The following is a 23,672-nucleotide window of genomic DNA, read 5'->3' as shown; positions in this document are numbered from 1 at the left end:
CTTTATAAGTTGAGAGCTTGTGGCAATAAAGCAGAACTGCTTAGACGGAACCCCTGTCGCGTCTGATTGTCTCTTGCTCACCAAGGGGCTGGGTTGGCAGAGAGCAGGCTCACCTCTCCTCGAGACCCCTCGGCTTTGCTGAGGGAAGTTCCACTGCCTCTCTCTTTCTGCGGAGCGCCCCCCACAGGTTTGATCCCTGGTTTGTTAAGATACCCTAGAGAAGGGAACGGCTACCAACTCCAGTATTCTTGCCTGGAGAATTCCATGGACAGAGGACCCTGGAAGGCTACAGTCCATGGGATCCCAAAGAGTCAGATATGATTAAGCAAAGAACACCAAGTAAAATTCAACTCACAGCTCTTATATTGTGTATTTTTCTTACAGTCCATGAAACAATATTCAAAATATGATCAGGATTCTGAGTTACATGATTGTTTTGAGAGGTTGCACACAAATAAATAAAACATGAAATGCAACACAGAAAAGAGTGATACTAGTGGATAAAAATAAGTAGTTATGTGTTTTTCAAATATAATGTCATCTACAACTTCCTCATTCCCAATATGCTGGAGTTGCAGTCTTCCCATAGGAATCCAAATATTCAGATGTCAAATTTGAAGGAGTTTGAACAATCCATTATTAAACTCTGCAGTGCCCACTCCCCTAAAGAATACAAAGAAAGGCTAATTGAGTGTTAGGAAATTTTCCCTTAGCTGTCCTCTTCCACTAACTAGTGTTCTGGGCAAAAAACATCTCAACTTATTGTCTAAGGTCAAATTAGAACTTAGGCAATAATAATCCACAGAATTTATGGTCTAGAGTTAGGAACATGGGTTCATGTGCACTCAGCTGTTTCTGATTCTTGGTAACCCCATGAACTCTAGCCCATCCGTGTCCTCTGTCCATAGGATTCTCTAGGCAGCAAAACTGGAGCGCTTTGCCATTTCCTTCTCCAGGGGATCTTTCCAATCCAGAGATCGAATCTCTGTCTCTTGTGCCTCCTATATTGGCAGGCGGGTTGTTTACCAAATGAACCACCAGGGAAGTCACTTAGAAACAAGGGAAATACTCAAAATAAATAAAATTATGACTTAGAATATGCATTAAAAATAATATATTAACCTAGAAATTAATGAAAGATAGATGTTTTATAAAGCAGTTTTGTCTTTTTATTCATTTATATTGAAGTATAGTTGATTTACAGTGTTATTAATTCTTGTTGTAAAGCAAAGTGATTCAATTACATGCACACACATATTATATATGTATATATATATATATTCTATTTTAAATTCTTCTCCATTCTGGTTTATCATAGGAGAAGGTTTATTTTAATTTTAAGATAATTGCTTTACAATGTTCTGCTAGATTCTGCAGTACAACAGAGTGAATCAGCTCTAGGTGTACATATACCCCTTTCCTCTTGAGCCTCTTACCTCCGCATCCATCGCTGTAGGTCATCACAGAGCATCTGGCTGAGTTCGTGTGTGATACAGCCCTTTCCCACTAGCTGTCTATTTCTCACATGGTAGTGTTTTATAAAGCACTTTAATGTCAAATAATAAGTTGCACTATAAAGAGCAAAAGAGGATATGAATTATAAGGACTTGGGTCTTCCCTGGTAGCTCAGAGGTTAAAGCGTCTGCCTGCAATGTGGGAGACCCAGGTTCTATCCCTGGGTTGGGAAGATTCCCCTGGAGAAGGAAATGGCAACCCACTCCAGTATTCTTGCCTGGAGAATCCTATGGACGGCGGAGCCTGGTGGGCTACAGTCCACAGGGTTGCAAAGAGTCGGACACGGGTGAGCGACTTCACTTCACTTCAACCATGTAATGAGAACCTAAAAGAGGCCATAGAATCTAAAACATATATCATGAGCTAAGTGGACAGAGTGGTGAGTTCAAATTCTGGTGATTATTAGTTTGAATATTGAGTAAAGAAATAGAGAATTGCCCAAGTTTGAGGTTTATCTTGGAGATAATTATGAAACTGGAGAAAGAAAAGAGAAACAACATTGGACCAAGTCCAAAAAGTATCTATAATTAGAGGTCAAATACAGACTCACAGAAGACTGAAGGCGAGTGTCTTCTGAGGCAGAAGGAGGTGTCTTATGCAGTCTTAAGGAAGCCGGGAAGTATGCGGTTAAGGACACACAGTCACCTAGGGAAAACACTAATAATGCAGGACTGAGAAAAATGAAGAGGGAAATATGTCCATCTAGGGACTTCCTGGAAATCCAGCAGTTAGGATGCCATGCCCTCAATGTAGTGGGCCTGAATTCAATCCCAGGTCAGGTAACTAGGTCTGGCATGCTGCCACAAAATCCAGTGCAGTCACAAAAATAAGTAAAAATAGATATTTTTAAAAAGAAAACAAATATATGTCCACCAGAAACCTTGATAAAGGCAATTTTGATTGACTGATTAGATTAGAACATAATGTCAATTAGAATTAGATAAACAGAGAAAGAGGATGTGATAAAATGCAGAGACAATTATTATGAAATTATTTTTGAAGTTAATCCATGAAAGAAAATAGAAAAGGGCATCATAGAAATAACTCTAAAAGCTGAGGGGAGTACAGATTGCTATTCTATACTTGCTGGGTTTGTTTGCTTTAAAAATTTTAATCATCAAATCTCTATAGCAACTCCAATAGAGAGGTTATTATTCTGGATCCACTCTTTACTCTTCTTCATGCTTTAGAGTATATAAAAATGATTCCTGAACTGTGTGATGTATCTTGTGATCCCAGAGATATAAGAATTAAGGAGTGTTCGAGAGAATTTCAGAAACTCATTGCAGGCATTGGTGCAACCATGGAACCATGCTAGCAACAGTTTATTTTCAGAACTCTTGATTTCTAAGAAAAACACACCATTATTTAAACTACTCTGAGTCTAGACTTTTGTTTTGGTAACTAAAACTTTTTTGGTAACTGTTAAGATAGATTACATGTTGACATTTTTTTTTTTAAGTGATGGGATATATACCCAACAAGCAGAAAGAGAGAGAATGATTTAGAACAGATAGAGTTCCAGGAGGATCAAATATCTGGTTAATAAAGTGAAGTGAAGTAAAGTAAAGCAAAGCAAAGCAAAGTCGCTCAGTCATGTCTGACTCTGCGACCCTGTGGATTATAGCCTACTAGGCTCCTCTTGAGAGTCCCTTGGACTGCAAGGAGATCCAACCAGTCCATTCTGAAAGAGATCAACCCTGGGATTTCTTTGGAAGGAATGATGCTAAAGCTGAAACTCCAGTACTTTGGCCACCTCATGCGAAGAGTTGACTCATTAGAAAAGACTTTAATGCTGGGAGGGATTGGGAGCAGGAGGAGAAGGGGACGACCGAGGATGAGATGGCTGGATGGCATCACTGACTCGATGGACGTGAGTCTAATTGAACTCCAGGAGTTGGTGATGGACAGGTAGGCCTGGCGTGCTGCGACTCATGGGGTCGCAAAGAGTGGGACACGACTGAGCGACTGAACTGAACTGAACTGAGGCTCCTCAATCCATAGAATTCTCCAGGCATGAATACTGGAGTGGGTTGCCATTTCCTTCTCCAGGGGATCTTCCCAACCCAGGGATCGAACACGGGTCTCCCGCATTACAGGCAGATGCTTTACTGTCTGAGCCACCAGGGAAGACCAATCTGGATAATACAGGGTCACTAAACAAAGGGTGAGGTAGATGATCACTGATTCATTCATTACAAAAAGAGGTGGGAGAAAGGAAGAGGAGCAAAAACAGTGACAAGAAGATTTGTTGATGAGAGGAATACACACACACACATGCTATATTTTCTTTGTGAAGTATGATACAGCAATAGCAATTAATGGATGATGCATGATGCGTATAGACAGATTATGGTCATTTTGAAAGAAAACATTTACTCAATAGTCTCAAGAGTTGTCTTGTGGAATGAGAAAGAAAGTCTAATAGCGCAACAGAGCTGGTAGCAATATTGTTTCACTCTCTGCTTCTGCCAAATCATATATTCCCCCTCCCCTGCCTAAGCTTTGTTTAGTTTCTTTAAAGTGCTGTCTTTTATCCCCTTCCATTAAATATTTGTCTTCACTTTTCTGTATTCTCTTAACAATCCATGTACTATTTCTGGAATGGTCACCTTTAGCCATAGCTCGTGATTACTGAATTATCTTCTTTAGTCTTATTTCTGAGCTCCAAAGACACCTAGACACCTAGTTACAGGTTCTTCAATAGGTAACAGAATAACCAATACAATCTATCGAGAGTTTGTCTCTTCTTCCTCCCTTCCTTCCATTTTCCTCTCTCTCCTTTCCTTCTCTCCTAATTCCTGTCGCTACCCACTCCAGTACTCTTGCCTAGAAAATCTCATGAACAGAGGAGCCTTGTGGGCTGCAGTCCATGGGATCGCTGAGTCGGATACGACTGAGCAACTTCCCTTTCACTTTTCACTTTCATGCGTTGGAGAAGGAAATGGCAACCCACTCCAGTGTTCTTGCCTGGAGAATCCCAGGGACAGGGGATTCTGGTGGGTTTCTGTCTATAAGGCCGCACAGAGTCGGACACGACTGAAGCGACTTAGCAGCAGCAGCAGCAGCAGCAGGCACTTTTGAGAGCCAGAAATTGTATCAATATTTGTCATAAGAAACACAAAATTAAGATGACTCTTTGACAACCTCCTCATCAAATCAAGCCAAGCATCCCACAGTTTTATTATACAGTCCCCTACTTTCCATACTTTCTATTAAATCAATGTTTCCCAACAATTCTTTCTCCTAAATCTCTACCAAGTCCCATTCTTCCAAACACATTTAAGGGCAAGGTTCATGCCTACTCCTTTGCAGGAGCCTCCTAAGAAACTTCTTGCCTCCAAGGCCATCACACCTTCCATTTACCCCTACATTGTCTCAAGGATTTTTTCTTCCAGATACACAACTATGATCATATAATTCACTTGTTTGAAATCATTGGAGACTCTATATAAGACACAAGAGTTTAAGGTATATAAAGTGGAATGACTTATTAAATTTATTTTTGACAGTTATAATATTGATATTCTTTTCTTCCTGAAGGCTGTATAAGAATACAAATATGAAACGAATCACCAGTCCAGGTTTGATGCATGATACTGGATGCTTGGGACTGGTGCACTGGGACGACCCAGAGGGATGGTACAGGGAGGGAGGAGGGAGGGGGGTTCAGGATGGGGAACCCGTGTATACCTGTGGTGGATTCATGTTGATGTATGGCAAAACCAATACAATATTGTAAAGTAATTAACCTCCAGTTAAAATAAATAAATTTATATTTAAAAAAGAAAAAATAATACAAATTATTATTCTAATTTTTCTTTGGAAGTATAGATATATTACATCTACAATGATTGAGAGAGGGCTTGGTACAGCAGAGCTGAAGCTGGAGAGAGAATTTTATTTTTAAAATCTATTTCTATTTTCTCTTTCATTATAATTGTTAAAAGGCAGATAAAATTGTTAGAGGTACTTAGGATTTATGAGAATGCCATTAAAATATTTTTAAATATTTTAATATTTTAAATATTTTTAAATATTGAAAAATATATTAAATTTTAACATAATGTGAAATTCAAGTAAGTTATAGAATTATTTATCTGCAAGAGTGAGTGTAGAGATTTAAATCTATTCTAATGAGATTAACACATTACACATGGAAGTAACTTGAAGGGAAAATAAATGTTTGAAATCAATCTCAATGTAGTGGTGGAAGATTTAGCAATGGAGATGCCTTGTATCATCAAAATAAATAAAATCCTTCAGAATGCTCATTTGCATGTAGCATGAGTCAGCTGAAGAAATGCAACCTCTAGGACCTTATTGAAACCTTCATACACTTGAGATCTTAGCTATCACATGGTCCTAAATAGTTAAACTCGTAATGCCAACTCTTTGATATGGAAAAGCTGCTTTCCTAGAGGGTACATGTTTTAGATTTGTTTAAAAAGGGAGATAAATATAAAGGTAAAGATCAAACATATCACACTAGTCATTTTTTAACTTAGGAATAATCTATTATTTGAAGAACCTGTTATGCTTGAAGGATTTTGACTTGTTAGAGAATCTGATAGATCAGACCTATGATCTATCAGTCTAAAAATATAAAGTTGACTTCAGGTTTATGATTTTAATTTGAAATATATAAAATATATTTTAATACAATATAGTGTTTGAATCTTTTAGCAAACTACTTTTTACTATGCATGCCCAGTTGTTCAGTCGAGTGCAACTCTTTGTGACCTCATGGACTATAGCCCACCAGGCTCCTCTGTCCGTGGGATTTCCCAGGCAGGAGTACTGCAGTGTGTGGCTGTTTCCTCCTCCAGGTGGTCTTCCTGACCCAGGGATCGAATCTACATCTCCTATGCCTCCTTCATTGGCAGGCAGATTCATAACCACTGAGCCTCCTGGGAAGCCCCCTTTTTACTATATTTATGGTTTAATTTACTAGATTTGCATATGTTGTTTAAATAATTTTGTTCAATCAGACAGCAATCGTTTAAAACAAAGTCAAGCTTAACAAATCAGTACATGCAGAGTAAATGCTTAAAAGCAAACAATGAATCAATTTTAATTAGGGAACTAATATACTTATAAGAAATGAATAATGTAAGCATTAAAGTAATTGACTTTATATGAAACTTACTTTACTTTTAACTTGAAATTAAAGGTTAAAGGAAAATCAGGTTCTTACATCTGTAATCTTCAGAAACTATGATTCTTTTAAAAGTAAGAAATTCTTAAGCCTACAATTGTTTTACTCCTTGATGTTAGCTATCTCACATTGGTATCTAAATGGATAAAAAATTATATGTTTTTTCAGAGTTAATGAAACTGTCACATCTGACAAAGCTATAGTTTATTTTATGAATATTTTTAAAGTTAGCATATTTCAATATAGTCACAATATTTTTTGTCTGCTAATTCATGGGAAAAAAATCTATTCTTTTCTCAATTCTAACACTTAAATCCCAAAACTATATCTATATTTTGAGCATGGTGTCAAAATAAAGTGTTAGAAAATAATCTGATGTGTGCATTCCCACAACGTGATTAAAACAATAATTGTATATCTGTGGTGGATTCATGTTGATGTATGGCAAAACCAATACAATATTGTAAAGTAATTAACTTCCAATTAAAATAAATAAATTTATATTAAAAAATAAAATAAAATACATACGAGACTGGTTTTTTTGCCTCAGGGATTCTTTCTCTCTTTCCTTCCTGCATGAACTTCAGTGAGTTGCTTTTCTTTGTGTGCAACGCTTTCAATATGGCTATAATAAAATCTTACTCCTCTGAGTGTCATTACATATTAAAAGAATTTTTAAAAAAGAATTGTGTTACCTCTTATTCCCAACATTTGAAGCCAATTTTAGTAAACTTTTATTGTTCTGGTTTCCAGTCTTTGGGGGGTAAAGGGGGAGTCTCTTTTTTAATTAATTTTATTGGTGTATAGTTGCTTTACAATGCTGTGTTAGTTTCTGCAGTACAGCAAAATAAATCCACTATATGTATACTTATATTCCCTCTTTTTTGGACTTCTTTCCCATTTAGGTCACCACAGAGCACTGAGTAGAATTCCCTGAGCTATACAATAGGTTCTCATTTGTTTTCTATTTTATACATAGTATCATTAGTGTTCGAAGAAGGCGATGGCACCCCACTCCAGTACTTTTGCCTGGAAAATCCCATGGAGGGAGAAGCCTGGTAGGCTGCAATCCATGGGTTCGCGCAGACTCAGACACGACTGAGTGACTTCACTTTTACTTTTCACTTTCATGCATTGGAGAAGGAAATGGCAACCCACTCCAGTGTTCTTGCCTGGAGAAACCCAGGGATGTGGGAGCCTAGTGGGCTGCCGTCTATGGGGTCACACAGAGTCGGATAGGACTGAAGCGACTTAGCAGCAGCAGCAGCATCATCAATAGTGTTTATACGTTGGCCCTAATTGCCCATTTCCTCCCTCTCCCCCCTTTACCCCTTAGTATCCATACATTTTTGCACTTTATCCATTGCTCTATTTCTGCTTTGTAAATAATAGCATCTGCATCGTTTTTCTAGATTCTACATACATGTGCTAATATACTGTATATATATTTTTTCTTTTCTGACTTACTTCACCCTATATGACAGTCACTAGGTCTTTCCGTGTCTCTACAAATGATCCAATTTCATCCCTTGCTATGACTGAGTAATGTTCCATTGTATACATGTACCACAGTTTCTTTATACATTTTTCTGCTGATGGACATTTAGGTTGCTCCCTAAACATCCTGGCTATTGTAAATAGTGCTGTCATGAATACTGGACTGTACGTGTCTTCTGAATTATGATTTTCTCTGGGAATATGCCCAGTAGTGGGGTAGCTGGGCCATATAGTATTTCTATTTTTAGCTTTTTAAGGAAAATCCATATTGTTCTCCACAGTGGCTGTACCAGTTTACATTCCCACCAATGGTGCAGGACAGTTACCTTTTCTCCAAGTATGTGTCTCTTCAGCTGTCTGTTTATATCATACTATCTAAACTTGTATAAATTTGCCCCCAAAGAGAGGCCTTTATTTAGTATATAGAAAGCTTGATCACTTATATCATGAAAACTACTGTTTAATTAGAAAAATTATTTGAAATATGTATGGAAACTCTTGATCTGTTAAGCAGGCTTGCAAAAAAACTGTATAAACACTCATTTGTCTTAGTGGTTTCCCCTGTATTGCCTACTCTTGCAAAACATTTTGTTCTCTCCTAATGGCTTCTTACTTTCTACCAGACTTTCCCTTTTCCTACAATATAAATGTAATTACTTGCAAAATAGGTGCTTTTTCTATGCAATAAAATCTCATATCTTTAGAACGTTCTTCCCCAGAGCAGGTCTTGAAGCCATGACATGGTGGAAATGCCTGCAGAAAGGAGGAGGGTAGAGAAGATGGTGGAGAAGCCAATGAAGGGGCTGTTTACTGCAAAAGACAGCCATAAAATACAGGATTGATTTTGTTGGCACCTCCCAAGCAACTTACAATTTTTTTTTTTTTCAGAATTTTCCTTGTGATATACAGGGAAACTGGGGAATTTATCCATATCCCTAAAGGTTGACCCAGCTTCTGGGGTGGCTCAGGAGTAAAGAACCCACCTGCCAATGAAGAAGATGTGCATTCTATCCCTGGGTTGGGAAGACCCCAACAATGTCAATCCACTCCAGTATTCTTGTCTTGAAAATTCCTTGGAAAAAGAAGTCAGGCAGGCTACAGTCTGTGGGGTCACAAAGAGTCGGACACAACCAAGCACCCACTTCCATCACAACGGTCAACCCTGAATGTCTCAGCTATCCTGCATTTCAGGGTCACACTTATATGCTATTGGAAAAGACTTTAAAAAGCCTTGAAGTAAAAAGTTGTAAGACTTATAGTCTAGGCATGAGATGGGATGCTGTCAACACAGGCTAATCTTGCATGAAATTGTCCATTATGGCAACAGCTGAACTCAGAGGAGTCTTGACATGATGGGACATATAACATGGATCTCATCCATGCCATGACCACCCTACCAAGTAATTATGTTATTATGCATCTGTTTGTAACAGAAATTATCTTAATCCTGAGAAGGAAAATAAAAAGTGCTCTGTGGAAAGTGTAGTGAAGTTGCAAAGAGAGATAGGCTGTTACTCACAGATCATCTGACTTTGTGAAATATTGATTACTGTCCTACAAGTTCTGCCAACACCCTAACTCCAGGACATTTTTTTATGGGATAATCTATTTTTCAATTTATGTGTATGCATTTAGTCTCCCAGAAAAAAATGGGGGCAATTTTGATCCATTAAAAATTTATGACTTGGGAGAATGGCATTGAAACATGTATAATATCATATATGAAATGAATCGCCAGTCCAGGTTCGATGCAGGATACTGGATGCTTGGAGCTGGTGCACTGGGACAACCCAGAGGGATGGTACGGGGAGGGAGGAGAAAGGGGGTTCAGGATGGGGAACACGTGTATACCTGTGGCGGATTCATGTTGATGTATGGCAAAGACAATACAATATTGTAAAGTAATTAACCCCCAATTAAAATAAATAAATTTATATTTTTAAAAAATTTATGATGACATTATAGGAAATCTATGCTTGATAAACATAGGGACTGAAAGGTGACAGTGAATTTTGAATTTATATTTGTTGCAATCTGTAAAGTTATCAATGAATGTTTTACCCTGGGTAAAGCAGATCCCATGGCATACATTACCTTCTGCTATATTTTAGGGAGTCCAAACTGAGACAGCACAGACAAGGAAAGAAGGAGCAAGACAAAAAAGGATAAAAAGTAATACAAGGAGCCATCACTTGGCATTAAGCACTACAGACTGCTCAGTCTTGCAGAATCTTCTTCTAAGAAGCCATGTAAATGACTGTCAGTGTAGCCTGCTGAGAGGAGGAAGAAAGAAAAATATATTCACCAGTTCTTGTATTTATTTAGATTTTGCCCTATGGGGCATGAATCCACCCACAATTCATCATCGGGCATGGAGATCTGTCAGTCCTGTGGCTTTTCCTGCCTCAGGGTACACAACAAGGCTCTAGTTTGGGAGGTAAATTGCGTGGGGGTGATGATGAGGTGGATACTCTTTATGTTATGATACCTAAGTTTGTCCAGAATTAACAAAATTTTGCCCAAGTAGGGAGCTATTCCAAACTGATAATAAATGCCAAGCTTTGTTTCCTAGCATGGTGCTACTCTCTCCCTCCACTCTCCCGATTCTTCCTCTTCCTCTCCACCCCATCCCAGCTATTTTAAGAATAATTATCTTATTTACAAAGCAGAAATAGAGACACAGACCTAGAGAACAAACATGGATACCAAGGGGGGATGGGATGAATTGGAAGATTGGGATTGACATACATACACTATTGTTACTATGCATAAAATAGACAACCAATGAAAACTTGGCCTAAAACTCAACGATCAAAAAATGAAGATTATGGCATCTGATCCTCACTTCATGGCAAATAGATGGGGAAATAATGGAAACAGTGAAAGAGTTTATTTTCTTGGGTCCAAAATTACTGCAGATGGTGACTGCAGTCATGAATTTAAAAAATGCTTGCTCCTTGGAAGAAAAGTTATGATCAGTGTAGACAGCATATTAAAAAGCAGAGACATTACTTTGCCAACAAAGGTCCATATAGTCAAAGCTATGGTTTTTCTAGTAGTTATGTATGGATGTGAGAGTTGGACCATAAAGAAGGCTGAGTGCCGAAGAATTGATGCTTTTGAACTGTGGTGTTGGAGAAGACTCTTGAGAGTCCCTTGAACGGCAAGGAGATCCAACCAGTCCATCCTAAAGGATATCAGTTCTGAATATTCATTGGAAGGACTGATGCTAAAGCTGAAGCTCCAATACTCCAGGCAAGAACACTGGAGTGGGTTGCCATTTCCTTCTCCAATGCATGAAACTGAAAAGTGAAAGTGAAGTTGCTCAGTCGTGTCCGACTCTTAGTGACCCCATGGACTGCAGCCCATCAGGCTCCTCCGTCCATGGGATTTGCCAGGCAAGAGTACTGGAGTGGGGTGCGTTTGCCTTCTCCAAATAATTTGGTCACCTTATGTTAAAAGTGGACTCAATAGGAAAGGCCGTGATGATGGGAAAGATTGAGGGCAGGAGGAGAAGGGGACAACAGAGGATGAGATGGTTGGATGGCATCATTGACTCAGTGGACATGAGTTTGAGCAAGCTCTGGGAGATGATGAAGGACAGGAAAGCCTGGCGTGCTGCAGTCAATGGAGTCACAAAGAGTTGGACACGACTGATCAACAGCAACAACTTTATAGTACAGGACACTTTACACAGTGATCTGTGGTGACCTAGTTCAGTTCAGTTCAGTTCAGTCGCTCAGTTGTGTCCGACTCTTTGCAACCCCATGAATTGCAGCACGCCAGGCAGCCCTGTCCATCACCAACTCCCGGAGCTCACTCAGACTCACGTCCATCGAGTCCGTGATGCCATCCAGCCATCTCATCCTCTGTCGTCCCATTCTCCTCCTGCCCCCAATCCCTCGCAGCATCAGAGTCTTTTCCAATGAGTCAACTCTTCGCATGAGGTGGCCAAAGTACTGGAGTTTCAGCTTTAGCATCAGTCCTTCCAAAGAAATCCCAGGGCTGATCTCCTTCAGAATGGACTGGTTGGATCTCCTTGCAGTCCAAGGGACTCTCAAGAGTCTTCTCCAATACCACAGTTCAAAAGCATCAATTCTTCAGCCCTCAGCCTTCTTCACAGTCTAACTCTCACATCCATACATGACCACAGGAAAGACCATACCCTTGACTAGATGGACCTTAGTCAGCAAAGTAATGTCTCTGCTTTTGAATATACTATGTAGGTTTGTCATAACTTTTCTTCCAAGGAGTAAGCGTCTTTTAATTTCATGGCTGCAGTCACCATCTGCAGTGATTTTGGAGACCCCAAAAATAAAGTCTGACACTGTTTCTACTGTTTCTCCATCTATTTCTCATGGAGTGATGGGACCAGATGCCATGATCTTCGTTTTCTGAATGTTGAGCTTTAAGCCAACATTTTCACTCTCCTCTTTCACTTTCATCAGTTCCTCTTCACTTTTTGCCATAAGGGTGGTGTCATCTGCATATCTGAGGTTATTGATATTTCTCCCGGCAATCTTGATTCCAGCTTGTGTTTCTTCCAGTCCAGTGTTTCTCATGATGTACTTTGCATAGAAGTTAAATAAGCAGGGTGACAATATACAGCCTTGACGTACTCCTTTTCCTATTTGGAACCAGTCTGTTGTTCCATGTCCAGTTCTAACTGTTGCTTCCTGATCTGCATACAGATTTCTCAAGAGGCAGGTCAGGTGGTCTGGTATTCCCATCTCTTTCAGAATTTTCCACAGTTTATTGTGATCCACACAGTCAAAGGCTTTGGCATAGTCAAGAAAGCAGAAATAGATGTTTTTCTGGAACTCTCTTGCTTTTTCCATGATCCAGCGGATGTTGGCAATTTGATCTCTGGTTCCTCTGCCTTTTCTAAAACCAGCTTGAACATCAGGGAGTTCATGGTTCACGAATTGCTGAAGCCTGGCTTGGAGAATTTTGAGCATTCATTTACTAGCATGTGAGATGAGTGCAATTGTGCAGTAGTTTGAGCATTCTTTTGCATTGCCTTTCTTTGGAATTGGAATGAAAACTGACCTTTCCCAGTCCTGTGGCCACTGCTGAGTTTTCCAAATTAGCTGGCATATTGAGTGCAGCACTTTCACAGCATCATCTTTCATGATTTGAAACAGCTCAACTGGAATTCCATCACCTCCACTAGCTTTGTTTGTAGTGATGCTTTCTAAAGCCCACTTGACTTCACATTCTAAGATGTCTGGCTCTAGATTAGTGATCTAAACTGGAAGGAAATTAAAAAAAAAAAAGGTATATATGTATACCTATAGGTGATTCAGTTTGCTGTACAGTAGAAGCTTCAACTTTACCACGACAAAACAGGGAAGCCTGGTGTGCTGCAGTTCATGGGGTCACCAAGAGTTGGACATGACTTGGTGACTAAACAAGAAAAACAACAACAGAAGCCAATGCAACATTGTAAAGCAACTATGCATGCATGTCTGCTCAGTTGTGCCTGACTCTTTGTGACCCCAGGGATTGTAGCCCGCCAGGCTTCTCTGTCCATGGAATTTTCCAAGCAAGAATACTGGAGTGACGTGCCATTTCCTATTCCAGGGGATCTTCCTGACCCAGGGGTCAAACCTGTGTCTCCTGCATTGGCAGGCAAATCCTTATCAACTGCAGCAGCTAGGAAAACAAAAAGTAACTATACTCCAATAACAATTTTAAAAAATAAATGGTAGAATCTAGATGTTCTGATTACAAGGAGTTCTGAAAGTCATACATCTATCTGCTCAAATAATACCTATTTAGATTTCCATTGATCACTCCATTTAAAATTGAAACCTCAAATTTATTTACCAATCCCTATGCCCTTTCTTTCCCTTTTTTTTCTGCACAGGGCTGATTATCTTTTAATATTCTAAGTATTTACCTAATCATTTTTGAATTTTGTCTATCACTCTGGAATGTAAGGTATGTAAGGAGGAATTCTTGTTTTTCTTCTCTGAAGTAGACTTGTATCTAGAGAGGTGTCTGGCACATTGTCATCATTCATTTCTAAGATACTAAGAACGCTTGAATGAATATTTTGTCCTAACTATTTAATCATTTTCTGTTCTGAAACAGACTGCATAAAATATATAGATACATTTTGAATGAGTGTATTGGTGTTATTATTCACACTAACTGTCTTTATTTTTTAAAATGCAGCTTTTGCATTCCATCTTATATTTATCTCTTCTTTGGTTCTTTACCTGCAATTCTACTGAAATGGACATTTTTCACCAGTATATTTTTTAACTTTGAGTAGATGAATGTTTTTACTTCCTGAAACCTTGGGTTTGTCAAACTCATCTTCATTTTGTGTTATACAGTGGATGGCATGCCAACTGGCCATAGAATTGTTGAGTTATATTCATTTCTTTTTCATACATTGTAGAGATTTCTCTGCTGTCATCTGTCACCTAAAATTGCTGAGAAATCGAAGATCATCTGATTTTTCTCTCTAAAATGACCTCCTGTTTCTTTTCCCTAGATGCTTGCAGGTTTTCTTCTTTAAACTTGAAGATTAGTGAGTTTTCCAAAAAATGTCTCAGTCCTTTTTATCTTTGTTAATGCTGTTTTTTATTTTAAGTCACTGGCATACAGTGAGTGTTTTGAACTGTCTATTCATTATTTCTTTTATTTTAGGAGATATTTTTCTATTTATTCCACTATTTCTTGTATCACTTTCTTGGTCTATACATACATTTTCAAATACATCTATTATGTGCACTTTATATCTTCAGTGCATCTATCCAGAAAACTAATCTTCTTGAAAGTCATTTTTATCTATTTACTATTTTTCCCTACTCTGCGTTAGTCTAACCTCTGTCTTCATAGTTGTTCTGGTTGCTGCTTTATCTAAAGAATCCATTTTGCAGGATTTCATTTTCCCCTGTAAGTAATATGGACTGCAAGGAGATCCAACCAGTCCATTCTGAAGGAGATCAGTCTTGGGTGTTCTTTGGAAGGAATGATGCTAAAGCTGAAACTCCAGTATTTTGGCCACCTCATGCAAAGAGTTGCCTCATTGGAAAAGACTCTGATGCTGGGACAGATTAGGGGCAGGAGGAGAAGGGAACAACAGAGGATGAGATGGCTGGATGACATCACCGACTCGGTGGACATGAGTTTGAGTAAACTCCTGGGGTTGGTGATGGACGGGGAGGCCTGGCATGCTGCAATTAATCGGGTTGCAAAGAGTCAGACACGACTGAGCAACTGAACTGAACTGAACTGTAAGTAATATTAAATTCCTCAATCTTATTGCCACCTCCCTACTTTGTTTTCTCTATTTTAACAAGTATTTCTTCAAAATATTCTAAATGTCATTTTATGTTATGCTTATATTTTGTTGAATATCTGTAATTTTTTAAAACTTTGTACCATAAAATGTACTCTCCCCTTTGGACTTCCCTGGTGGTTCAGACGATAAAGCGTCTGCCTACAATGTGGGAGACCCAGGTTTGATTCCTGGGTCGGGAAGATCCCCTGGAGAAGGAAGTGGCAACCCACTCCATTACCCTTGCCTGGAAAATCCCATGGGCAGAGGAGCCTGGTAGGCTACAGTCTATGGGGTCACGAAGAGTCGACACAGACTGAGCGACTTCACTTTCTTTATAGAGCAAATTTTTAAAGCCTCTTACAGTAACTTTTCTCGTGATAATAAAGTATTTTTCACCTATCTGTTCCCATAATTACTCTTACTAATATTCATCAGCCACTTCTATCTGTAACCCCCCCCCCCACTTCATTCTTTCTCCTACTCACTATTACATAATCATTGGCTGAAGTTTTTAAGTTATTGAAAGGTACATATTTTAGTTTCAGGTTTTTTGTTGACTGGTGGCCATGAGGCTTTGTTTGGGGAAATTCCAAGGGAAACAATAAATAACACCACTCTTCCTTACCCATTGACTAAAGAAATTATAAAATAATATAAAGAATGGCAGAAGAGGGATAACCTTTATTTTTAATAGAAGTTGATTTGAAGCACATGACTCAGTATGGGAAACAAATGGATATGCTACCTGAACCTCAAAATTATGCAGAATCCCATGCACATTCTTAGACATGCCTGACTTCTTCTCATTATAAGACTGCAATTGCCATAATAAGAGCTGCTTGCCCCTCCAAGTGTGGTGTTTCCTAAGAGGAAGAAGGACAAAACAGCAACATCTAATTTTTCTTTCCTTTTTGGTTTTCCAATCAGATAAGAAAATTTATTAGACTTAAACTAGAGTAGAGTGAATAAAAGAGCCAGAAGGGAGATGCATGTTTATATCAATTTTCTGCACACAGAAATAACCATATGGATTTGGGAATGCCTCCCTCCCACCACCAACATCTACACCCCACACCCCAGCCCCTCACAGCAGTAGTGAGCAGGTCAATCTATGAACTTCTTTCACACAATTCCACTCTTAGGTCATTGAACAATCTGAGAAGCCTTGTGGGCTACAGTCCATGGTTGCAAAGAATCTAACATGAATGAGTGACTGAGCACACACAGCACATAGCAAATGTGGTTACTGATGTATATAAAAATATCAAAATAATAGGGGAAAAGAGATAAAGAAAAAGGATGAAGCAGGAAGGGAGGGAGAGAAGGAACATGCTCAACATTATTAATCAATAGGGAAACATATGTCAAAAGAACAATGAAATATCATTTCACACTTGTCTATAATCGAAAAGACAAGAGGAAACAAGTGCTGGTTAGAATGTAAAGAAAAGAGAACACTTGTACATTGGTGATGGGGATGTAAATATGTGCAGCCACTATTGGAAACAGCATGAAGATTCCTTGGGAAATTAAAAATAGAACAATTATATAATCCTGCAATCCCACTTCTGTGTATTTTTCCCAAGGACATGAACTTGCTATCTCAGAAAGATAGTTGTATCCCTCTGTTCACAGCAGCATTCTTCATAATAGCCAAGATACAAAAATAAACTGTCTCCCAATGGATAAATGAATAACGAAATTGTGGTTTATGTATACAATGGAGTATTATTTGGCCTTGAAAAAGGAGAAATCTTGTCACTTGTGACAATGCAGATGAAATGGCAGGGCCTTATGCTAAGTGAAACGTCAGACTGAGAAAAACAATACTACACGCTATCGCTTATATGTGAAACTTAAAAGTATTTAGCTCATATAAACAGAGAGTGGAATGGTGATTGCCATGGGTTGGGGGGTTGGGCTGGGAGAAATGAGAGAGGCTGGTAACAAAGTACAAAATTTCAGTAATAACAAAGTCTGTGATCTAATATATTAATAGATCATAGTGACTATAGCTGAAAATAATGCATTAAATACTTAAATGTGCTGGAAAGTAGAACTGAAATATTCTCATTCCCCTCAAAAAAATGTAAATAAGTGAGATGGTAGATATTTAAATTATTAGTGGGAAAAATCCACATCATGCACTTTAACTATCTTATAATTTTGTCAGCTATACCTCAATAAAACTGAAGAAGATCCAGATAATTTATGTAAACACTCCCCTTTCAAGATGGTAGAGCATAACACCCTACTCCTTAATGGGGGCTGCAAATAGTGACTTTCTTCTAAAGAGTCCAGGAAGAAAAGAGGAAAAGATAATAACTTTATTATTTATTTTTCTCCAGGACCACTTCCATATCTATCAGCTCCTCCTCTAAATTGTCTTTCTGGTCCGGGCTCCAAAATTTTTAGCACACCAAAATAATCTCCAAAACCAAAGTGGTCTCTTCTTCTACTTTAAGAATGTTGGACTTCCTGCATTTCCTGTCTCAAGAAAGCCTTTTGACTTCTACATAATGACCATTCATGGTATGGTATTTCTGCAACACAATCTTATCCACAAGATCATGATCAATAAGACTAACAAATCTAAAGCCTCTTTTTTTTTTTCTTTCCCAGACTCCCTGTCAGTAATTTTCTCAATGGCATCGATTTTCCTATATTTTCCATATTTCTCAAATTCATGCTTAAGATTATGCTCCATGGTGTCTTCTGTAATTCCACCAGTGAAGAGCTTCTTTACAGTGACAAGAGACCCCCGTTTTTCAGAGTCCTCTCTTGCAACAGCATGTCTGGGGTCAACCACTCTCGCGTCAGTGGAATGAGGTTTGGCAGCCATGGCAGCAGCTGCCTCAGCCATGGAGGAGAAAGTTACAAAGCTAAACCCTCTTGATTTTTGACTTGCAAGGTCCCTTATGACCACAGTCTATGAGTTCTCCCTATTACTGGAAGCATCCTCAGACTTTCTTCTGTGGTTTCAGAGCTCAAGCCACCAATAAAGTTTATGAATTTGTTTGATTCCTATCTTTTCTCTCTTCAGTGGAACAGATTTCAGTTTTCTCCATTGCAGATTAGCTTGCTTCAGCCAAAATTCTGCAGCTGAAGTTAAGAGAGACATCAGGGAATGAACAGAGACTCAACAGGTCCTGCCCTGCAGTGAAAACCTCTGTTGGTCCAGGAATAGCACCTGTGGGAACCTCCCCAGGGGCCTGCTGATGCCGCTCCTACCTCTGGAGGCCTTGAATCAGTCTTGAGCACCTTCCAATTTTCCAGAAGTGGCCAGCTTGCAAGACTGGTCAATATAGGATCCTTTATCTGCCAAGAGCTGTCCTTGACCACTCCTGAGATGCAGACAATCTGACTTACTGGAAATTGCCAACAGTACTTTATGTTGGCAGTGCTTTATTGCCAACAATACTTTAGTGGAGAATCTTTCAAACACTTCCTCAGTCAGATGGTTAAGGTGAGCATCAGCAGTCATAAGCCGTCTTGATAATTTGTACTCTTGATATAGTTTGATGACAGTTGCCCTTTACCTTTTTGCTATGTGTCTCCCCAAACAAATAAACATGATATAATAATGAGAAAAAGTTATCAGATATAACCCAATTGAAAGGCATTCTATAAAATGTCTAACCCATGCCAATCAAAACAAGAAATGTTCAAGGAATTGTCAAAACAAAAAGAGGAGACTAAAGAAATGTGATGACTTAATTGTAATCACTTCAGTGGAAATAGATGGGGAAACAGTGGAAACAGTGTCAGACTTTATTTTTGGGGGGCTCCAAAATCACCACAGATGGTGACTGCAGCCATGAAATTAAAAGACACTTACTCCTTGGAAGAAAAGTTATGACCAACCTAGATAGCATATTCAAAAGCAGAGACATTACTTTGCTGACTAAGGTCCATCTAGTCAAGGCTATGGTTTTTCCAGTGGTCATGTATGGATGTGAGAGTTGGACTGTGAAGAAGGCTGAGGGCCGAAGAATTGATGCCTTTGAACTGTGGTGTTGGAGAAGACTCTTGAGAGTCCCTAGGACTGCAAGGAGATCCAACCAGTCCATTCTGAAGGAGATCAGCCCTGGGAGTTCTTTGGAAGGACTGATGATAAAGCTGAAACTCCAGTACTTTGGCCACCTCATGCGAAGAGTTGACTCATTGGAAAAGACTCTGATGCTGCGAGGGATTGGGGGCAGGAGGAGAAGGGGATGACAGAGGATGAGATGGCTGGATGGCATCACTGACTCGATGGACATGAGTCCAAGTGAACTCCGGGAGTTGGTGATGGACAGGGAGGCCTGGCATGCTGCGATTCATGGGGTCGCAAAGAGTCGGACAGGACTGAATGACTGAACTGAACTGAACTGATTCTGATGGAAGTGCCTGGAAACAGAAAATAGGCATTAAGGAACAACTGAGGAAATATGAATAAAATAAGTTTAATTAATAATAATGTACCAATAATGGCATATTAATTGTAATAACTGTACTATACACACAGAAGAGTGTGTTATTTGATCTGAATATTTGACAACTCTTGGCATTATATTTGCAATTCTTTTGTAAACCTTAAACTCCTGTTAGGTAAAGTGTATTTTTAGAAAATTAGCAGAGAAATATCTTAAAATTTCTCAAATAAGACAATTTTGAACTTCCCATTTAGGAAGGTCAAAATTAACATTTGAGGTCAAATTGACATTTACATAGGAGGACGTATTGCAATTGAGAGAGTTTACCATGCAAAATGCTTTTTCAAAGTACAATTCCAAAAAAATATATTGCAACAAAACCAAAAAGAATTGTCAGAATGTGATAAAATGAGAACAACTGTTTTATGTAAAATATATAATTTTATAGCATGAATTATTTGAAAAGATTAATAAAAATATTTTTGTACAACATAAAAAGAGTAAGATGAGACATACAGTAGAAAAGCTTGACACTCTATCCAGTCCATTCAAATTAATCACACAGACAACTTTTCTGTTTCCTGTGAGGCACTCACTCCACTCTCACAAGTGAGAATCATCTCCCAAGTACAATCAATAATTCTTACTGCTGCTTTGTTTCATTTTTCTTTCTTTTTATTTTGGTTATAACTTTCTTTATATCTTAAAAATACTTTGGAACTCAACTGTATATACATCTTCTTTCCTGATTCACCACCATATATATATATATATATTTATATATATATAAAATCTACCTCTTTAGACAACCTTTAGTTTCAAAAAGCTCATTTTTGTTGTTTTCCTTATGTTATTTGTATTAAATCTTATGGTAGTGGCATAAATATCAGTTTTAGTCGCTACACATCTACCAGCATTAGCTATTTGACAGGTGTTTTTATTTTCTCCTTAGCTTGGTCTTTCTCAAAGTGTTTACTCCAAAGGTTTGCATACAGGTTTCATAAATGAGTGTCATTTAACTGAGTGACTGGCTTCCCTGGTGGCTCAGATGGTAAAGAATTTTCCTGCAATGCAGGAGACCTGGGTTCAATCCCTGGGTTGAATCCCTGGTACCCCTGGAGAAGGGCACAGGAACCCACTCCAGTATTCTGGCCTGGAGAATTCCATGGACAGAGGAGCCTAGCAGGCTACAGTTCATGCAGTGGCAGAAAGTCAGACACAACGGAGTGACTTTCACTTTTTCACTTAACTGAATGAAAGGATAAATAAACATGGTAAAATATTTCATGAAAGAATAAAAGTATTTAAAGTTAACACCTTATCTCTAAATAAAGATTACCTTGAAGTATGGCCTATTATCACAAAGGTGATTGGAAGTTGTCTAGTCTTCTTGCCTGGAGAATCCCAGGGACAGCGTAGAGTTGGACACGACTGAAGCGACTTAGCAGCTTAGCAGCAGTGTTAAAAATATGTCAATATACTCGATACATACAGCAAAGTGAAGCTATATTATATTAGGGAAGCCCAGGACGGAGTCAAAATCTCTTTCCTGTTTCTATATCAAGGTGGCCCACTTTATGCATTGTTTTCACTTTCTCCCCTCTTCTTATCCCCTCTGTACACATTAGTTGGTTCTATTCTCTGTAATCCACTGAACATGCTCTTTCAAAGTAGACAGTGACCTCTGTCTTGCCAAATCCAGTGGTTACTTTCTGTTACCTGAATATCCAGAAGCTAATCAATCCATTAGTCTAATTCTCCTTCTTGAAATTCCTTTTTTCTTATGCTTCTAAGGAAACAAATTTTAACTCTAAAGAAAGAAGGATTACTTTCATAGGCCTGGATTACCTCTTTTTTCATCAGACATCCTTTCTTAGTCTTCTAGTGGTCCTTCTATTTTTTTTTTTTCCCCAACATCTTTAGATGTCAGAAGTTTCCAGGGCTTATGCCCGATCTTCCTTTTCTGTGTCTGTGTGTTTTGTCTGTCCTCATCTAGTGCTAAGACTTTGGTGCATATATTCCTTAAAGAACCCAGCTCTCAGCCTCCAGCTCTGACTCTCTTCTGAAGTCCAAGCACATGAGTCAGAATCCCTTTTTAACTTCCCTGGTGGCTCAGACAGTAAAGTATCTGCCGGCAATAAGGAGACCCAGGTTTGATCCCTGGGTGGGGAAAATCACCTCAAGAAGGAAATGGCTACCCACTCCAGTATCCTTGCCTAGGAAATCCTATGGATAGAGGAACCTGGTGGGTTACAGGTCACAAAGAGGCAGACACAACTGAGTGACTAACACACACCTACAAATCCAGTTGACATCTCCCCCTGAACACCTCTAAATAAAACAACTGGCTGACCTTCCTTAGCCTCACTGAAAATAGTTTCTCGCTCAGTGATATAAAAATAGATGGATGGAATTAAATATGTTTTGGAAGTTGAGCTGATTGGATGATTGAATAGATGTGATACTATGGAGTTGCCGTATTTGTTATCATGTTAGACTCCAAAATTATTCCTCTTTCTATAAGTGCATTTCTATAATGGTTGAACTATAATATACATGATAGAATGGCCTTGTTCAAGAACAGATGTCATTAAGTGATTTCTTTTTTGCTAATATATAGGTATTTGGCCTTTTTTTTTAACTTAATTGAAGAGGAGTGATCAGCATATTTTGTTTCACTGTTCTTGAAAATTGAAAAATCTAAAAATCTATCATCAATAGTTTCTTAAGAATAGCATTGTAAAACAATGTAAAACAGAAAGCCAGTGGGAGTTAGATGTATAATTCAGGGCACCTAAAGCCAGCTCTCTGTGACAGCTTGGAGGTACAGGGTGGAGAGGGAGGGGCGTTCAGCAGGGAAGTGACACGTATGCCTATGGCCGATTCACATTGATGTACAACAAAAACCATCACCATGTTGTAAAGTAAATATCCTCCAATTAAAATGAATAAATAAAAATTTTTTTTAAATTTCTCTTCATGCTGAAGCTTATAATTTTCAGTCATAGATGTATGAGTTGCTTACTATGAATTTTAGACCACTTCAGGAAAAGTCATGCGAGTATGTGAAGAAAGAAATAAAAAGGAATCATCAGTAATTCCACATAATTTATTCAGCAGTAACTGAGTAACTTCTGCATGTTTTGTGTCAAAATAAGCTACATATGCAGAAGCATAAATAATATTATTAAAAAATTCTTTAGGAGAGTTTACTCCCATGAAAATTTCCTTTACTCATTTTGCTGCATTTTGGAGACTGCACAAGTAATTAAACATGAAATAGGAACACTTTCATCCAGATGTGAAAAGCCAGTTTGTAACAAATATAGCCTGTTTGTCAAAGGCTCTTAATGAGGCTTATTCTCTGATAAAGGTATTTTCTGTTCATTAAACCTGGAGATTTAAAGGTCACCATCAAATCAAAATGCTAGTCGTTCTGTTGTAGCCTGGGACACATTATCTAACATAATTTCTTTTCCATTGATGTATAAAGAAAAAAATAGAATATTTGTTTCAATAAAAATGTTATAAAATTCAATGAATGTTTATTGCCTTAGGAATATTTGTTGGATAATTTTTGAGTTGTAGTCTTTTAGTGGCTAGTTGAAGGAATGATGCTAAAGCTGAAACTCCAGTACTTTGGCCACTTCATGTGAAGAGTTGACTCATTGGAAAAGACTCTGATGCTGGGAGGGATTGGGGGCAGGAGAAAAAGGGGACAACAGAGGATGAGATGGCTGGATGGCATCATCGACTCGATGGACGTGAGTTTGAGTGAACTCCGGGAGAT

The 23,672-nt window shown here is 38.5% G+C and overlaps 1 pseudogene; it reads right to left on the bottom strand.

Annotated features, from left to right (window-relative positions):
- Window positions 1-17,801: 17,801 nt before the first annotated feature.
- Window positions 17,802-22,197, bottom strand: LOC120879246 (annotated as a pseudogene).
- Between the last annotated feature and the right edge of the window lie 1,475 nt (window positions 22,198-23,672).

The sequence above is a fragment of the Oryx dammah genome, unplaced genomic scaffold (assembly GCF_014754425.2).
Source record: "Oryx dammah isolate SB20612 unplaced genomic scaffold, SCBI_Odam_1.1 HiC_scaffold_20, whole genome shotgun sequence".
In the NCBI taxonomy this organism is placed as follows: domain Eukaryota; kingdom Metazoa; phylum Chordata; class Mammalia; order Artiodactyla; family Bovidae; genus Oryx; species Oryx dammah.
The sequence above is the reverse complement of the archived record's forward strand: the minus strand, read 5'-3'. Positions and strand labels throughout refer to the sequence as shown.